This window comes from Crocuta crocuta, unplaced genomic scaffold (genome assembly GCF_008692635.1).
Source record: "Crocuta crocuta isolate KB4526 unplaced genomic scaffold, BGI_CrCroc_1.0 scaffold130, whole genome shotgun sequence".
NCBI lineage: Eukaryota > Metazoa > Chordata > Mammalia > Carnivora > Hyaenidae > Crocuta > Crocuta crocuta.
In genome coordinates, this window is record NW_027527920.1 from 4128205 (window position 1) to 4133478 (window position 5274).

Here is a 5274-nt window from a genome sequence, read left to right on the forward strand (position 1 = left end):
GTGTTTTGTAATGTTTATTTATTTTTGAGTGAGAGAGAGAGAGAGATGGAATGCGAGCAGGAGAGGGTTAGAGGAGAGGGAGACACAGAATCCGAAGCAGGCTCCAGGCTCCGATGTGTCAACACAGAGCCCGACGCGGGGCTCGAACTCATGAGCCGTGAGATCATGATCTGAGCCGAAGTCGGACGCTTAACCCACTGAATGCCCTCCGCATGCAGCTTTATGTGATGAAAGTGTTGGGGCACCTGGGGGCTCCGTCGGTTAAGCGTCTGACTCTTGACTTCCGGCTCAGGTCATGATCTCACGGTTCTCGAGTTCGAGCCCTGCATCAGGCTCTGCACTGACAGTGTGGAGCCTGCTCCCAAGAGGCCTCTCTCTCTCTCCCTCCCACTCTGCCCCTCCCGTGCCTGTGCTCTCTCTCTCAAAATAAATAAATAGAATTTAAGAAACAAGCATTGTCCTGCACAAAATAAATCAAATATCCTTGATAGAGTTCAGCCCTCCCACTTAATGAACGGTGACATTGAGGCCCCGAGAAGGGGGATGACTTGCCTCGTGGACGATGGCTGAGCTGGGACGGGAGCTCAGGCACCCGGACTCTTGGCTCTGTGCTCTGAACCTTCCAGAGCCATGGCCTGGCCTGGCCTTGGAGTTGAACCAGGAATTGCCCGCCTTGGGCAAGGATCAAAGCTCCTTGGCTGTCGGACAGAAATTCCAAGCAAGACCTTTTGGATGTTGTTAAGCGGGGCATGGCTAAGAAAGCCGGGTGAAGCCCAGCCTGTGTTCCATCCACCCACCCCACCCCTGCTTCACTGAGGTACCCACCCCACCCCTGCTTCACTGAGGTACGATTGACATATAACATTGTGTAAGTTTCAGATGCAAAATGCGATGGCTTGATGCATGTTTATATTGTGAAATGTTTCCCGGGATAAGGTTAGTTAACACATCCTTCACCTCCCCTGGTTGCCATTGTGTTGTTGTTGCCATCCTGGCGAGGACATGGTGAGTTCACCTCTCCTACGACTTTCTAGTACACGGTACAGTTTGTTACCTAGACTCCCTGTGTGGCACATCACAGTCCCAGATCTTAGCCATCTGATAATAAAGGTTTGTGCCCTTTCACCAGCTCTTCTCGCTTACCCCACCCCGGGCTCCTGGTAACCGGCAGTCTGCACTCTGGTTCTGTGGATTCGATGTTTTCAGATTCCACAGGTGAGACCGTGTGGTCCTTCTCTGTCTGACTCACTCCACTTAGCATCATGCCCTCCAGGTCCATCCAAGCTGTCCCATACGGCAGGGCTTCCTTCTTTCTGATGGCCGAATAATACTCCATTATGTCTATAAACCACACTGTCTTTATCGATTCACCCGCCGATAGACAACGGCTTGCGGTTTTTCTCTTGGAGAACGTTGAGCCGTTCTGGCCAGGAATGGCAGATGAGGGATGAGGACACGCTGGCGAAAGATTTAGCAAGAGTTTCTGCATAACGTAGGTGCTCAAAACTGCTAACGAGGCTTGAGCCGGCTGTTTGCCTGCTCTGAGTCACCTACCCATTACCTGACTCATGGAGAGGAATCCGAGAGGGAAGACTTGGCTCCACCAGGACGGAAGACCAGCATTTCCATCTGGGGGTGGGGACCTGGGCGCTCACCCCTTTCCTCTGATGTCTCACAGCACGGATCTGGCTGTTGGGGGCACACTGGTTCCAGACCACTGGTCCCGGGTCCTAGCTTTAATGTGTCACCGGCCTCCATCTGGGCCTCAGTTTCCCTCCTCTGTGAAAGGAACAGGTTGAACCAGAGGGTGCCAATCACCTGGGCAGCATTCAAACAATCATGAGGCTCGGGCATTACCCAGGTCAACCGAACTTCTGTGTGTTTGATGCCGAGTGGAGGGCGGGAGCCACCGGATGGTTCTGGGGTCCCCAGTGGTTGGAACAGAGGGTGAGCAGGGTTTGTGTCTCCTCTTAGCACACGTGTGGGTGAGCAACAGTGTTGACTGAGCACGTCTGTGAGCCGGAAGCCATGGGTTCCTCTCCTACCATGAACAGGCGACAAGCTGTGGGCCTCTGGATGCTACGCACAGATCTGTCTCCAGGGCCAAAACCCCAGGAACCTCATTCTTCTCTCCACAGGGAACTGGGCCGCGCTGGTTTGAGCCCTGGCAGCTGGGAGCCTCCAGCTCTGGAAGTAAACTCTTCCCTTTGGAGGGGAGTGGGGCCGTCCCCTCTCTGGATGGGATTCTGGCCAGCGGTTTGGGTTGGGGAGGCAGTAGTCGCCTGCTGAGGGAGGGCCGGCATCCAGAGTCAGACTCTCAGGATCCAGTGCGGGCGCCGCTACCTCTGGGCCTCAGTGGTTGCATCTGTAAAATGGGCCATGAAGCCACAGCCCAGTGTGGTGCTAGGGAGCTGCAGTGGGGATTGAGAAAGAGACCTTTGGGGAGAGGGCCAGTCAGCACCAGGATTTAAAGCCCTGGTGGTGGGGGGAAGACAAGAGGGGACTAAAAGCTGAGGGGGCAAGGGTCTGGTGATGGTGAAGGGGAGTAGGAAAGGCTGAACTCGGGGAGTCTTCTTACAAGAGAACCGAGCATCACCATGCAGACTCACCCATGGGGTTCAAATGCATACAGGTGACTATTTTCACCAGCGGATCCTTATTAAAAAGCAAGAATTCCACAAGGGACCCTGTCCTATAAAATAAGAATAAATGGACTCTGTGGCCGCCTCGAGGGACAGGTTCCTGGAGTTGGCCCCCTGGAGGGGTCCCCCCTCGCCACCCTCCCGGTGACCTAATCTGGGAGTAAGTTTGAAAAGCACGACCTTGGAAGACCCGCTTTCCCCACCTCCCTCTGAGATTCAGCTCGGGGGAAATGAGTATAAAATGCCCCAGGAGAACGGGGTTGAGGGTGGGCGCCGAGTCTGGAGGACTCGGAGGCCTGGTACCTTCGGCCTGAGGGGTGAACCCTCGCTGTAGGGGGACGGCCCACATGAGGCCTCTCCCGCTCTGTTCTCAGGCCCATGTGGAAAGGGGAGGCTTTTCTCAGGAAGGCTGGCCCCTGGCCACTTGGCTGGGTCCCCTCCGGGTCGGGGTGGGGGACTAGGGGGGTCGAGATGGGAAAGAAAAAACAGCCACGTGGCTTCCTTACTCTTCCCTTTGAGCCGGGACAAGCCAGTCAGAGGACAGGGGGGTGAGGAAAACAGGGAGAGGGAGGAGGAGAGGAACAGAAGTCAGAGGGAGGGGTGAGAACCCAGGTGTGAGTGCCTGAGGGGGCGGAGCTGGGAGGAACCGAGATGCATTCAGAATAGGCCAGAGACCACCACTTCCCCCCCACCCCCACATGCAACCCCATGCAAATCACAGCATGCGTCCCTGAGGGCCCTCCCTAACCAGCAGCTTCCCCCCTCCAGCCTATTCCCCACAGGCTTGTCAGAACAATCCCCTAGAACAGAAACACATCAGCACCTCGCTTTCTTGCTCAGCGCCCGCAGGGACTCCCGTCTCCCTGCCGGGGTCCCCTGGGTCATGGCTCCCAGGTGCTGGGCTGTTTAGGGAGCCCCCTAAGCCAGCTGCCTCCTCTCCCGTCCCATAACGGCAGCTAGTCTAGGATTGCCAGATAACATACAAGACACCCAGTTAAATGTGAATTTCAGGAAAACAATGAATGCTTTTTGAGCGTAAGTGTGGCCCAAATAGTGCATTCATTGTTCATTTGAAATTCAGATGCAACTGTGCATCCCGTATTTGTATTTGCTAAGTCTGGCAACCCCTGTCTCCTCCTTCCGTTCTAGACCCCACATAACCAGATCCGCTGCCCCGCGCCGAGGCTATTGGGAGAAGGGGGTAAGCTATCTGGCAGGTATTTTATTTTAAATACATTTTTTAAGTACACTTATTTCAAATAAATGCATTAATTTTTAATTTTAAAAAAAGTTTTGAATTTATTATGATTTTTTAATTTTTTATGTTTATTTATTTTTATTTTATTTATTTATTTATTTTTAAATGTTTCATTTATTTCTAGGAGAGAGAGAGAGAGAGAGACAGCGTGAGCAGGGGAGGGTCAGGGAGAGAGGGAGTCACAGACTGAAACAGGCTCCAGGCTCTGAGCTGGCAGTCAGCACAGAGCCCGACGCGGGGCTCGAACCCACGAACCGCGAGATCATGACCTAAGTGAAAGTCGGATGCTCAACCGACTAAGCCACCCAGGCGCCCCTGTTTATTTATTTTTAAAGGGGGGCATGAGCAGGGGAGGGACAGAGAGAAAGGGGGAGGGAGAATCCAAAGCAGACTCCAGGCTCTGAGCTGTCAGCACAGAACCCGACGTGGAGCTGGAACTCATCAACTGTGAGATCATGACCTGAGCCGAAGTCAGACGCTTACCCGACTGAGCCACCCAGGTGCCCCAATGCAGTTATTTTAATATACTTACTTTAAATAAATCCACTTTTTAAGTGGGGTATCCTAGAGGCCATGTTTTCCCATTGCCTTCTTGCCTCTAGTGACCTGGAGGGTGGAGATGTTAGGAAAATGAGAGAGGATAGTCTCTTAGGTCAAAAAATCTGGGTCCAGGCATAAGGTCTGCCATTGACTTCCTGACTCGCTGGACTTGGGAATTTCTTTCACTGCTCTGGCCTCAGTTTATTCATCTGCAGAAAGGGGCTAAAACTCACTCTGCCTGTCAGATGGCCCGGGATATATGATTCATGAGCGCGCCCCAAGAGCTGGCCATGTGAGGGGGTGCCAAAGCCACTTGGCCTGAAGACTGAGAGGTCGGGCCGATCCATGACCTCTGTGTAGGTGAGAACTTGGCCCCGTCTCTAGTCTCTAGCACCGTCCGGAGTCTCAAACCTTTTGACCTCTTCTGCCCCCTATGCTAGCCTCGCAGTTCAAGGTGATGGTCACCAGGGGTCAGGCTTGCACGCTGGCGGCTAAGTTCGGCCTTTGGTGGTGCTCCAGGGGACCTCCAGTCTGGGAGCCAGAGGGGCACATGTTTCATGTGGCTCCTGGGCTGCTGACCTGTGACCTGTAGATCTGGAAGGTGAACTGCTGCCTTCTCCTGTATTTACACCCGGCTTGGTACCTCCCGGAAGGCTCCTCACGGGGAGTCCCTGCGAAGGAAGCTGGTTCCTGTGATTGGAATCCGGAGAGAATTCTGGGCAGGGAATTTGGAGAGAGTCTGAGTCCTTGTTCTAAGGCTGCTTCTTATGAATGTCCTTGTGGGTTATACAGCCTCCCCAGCCCGGGGTTCTCTAGTAAAATGAGGTTAACAAT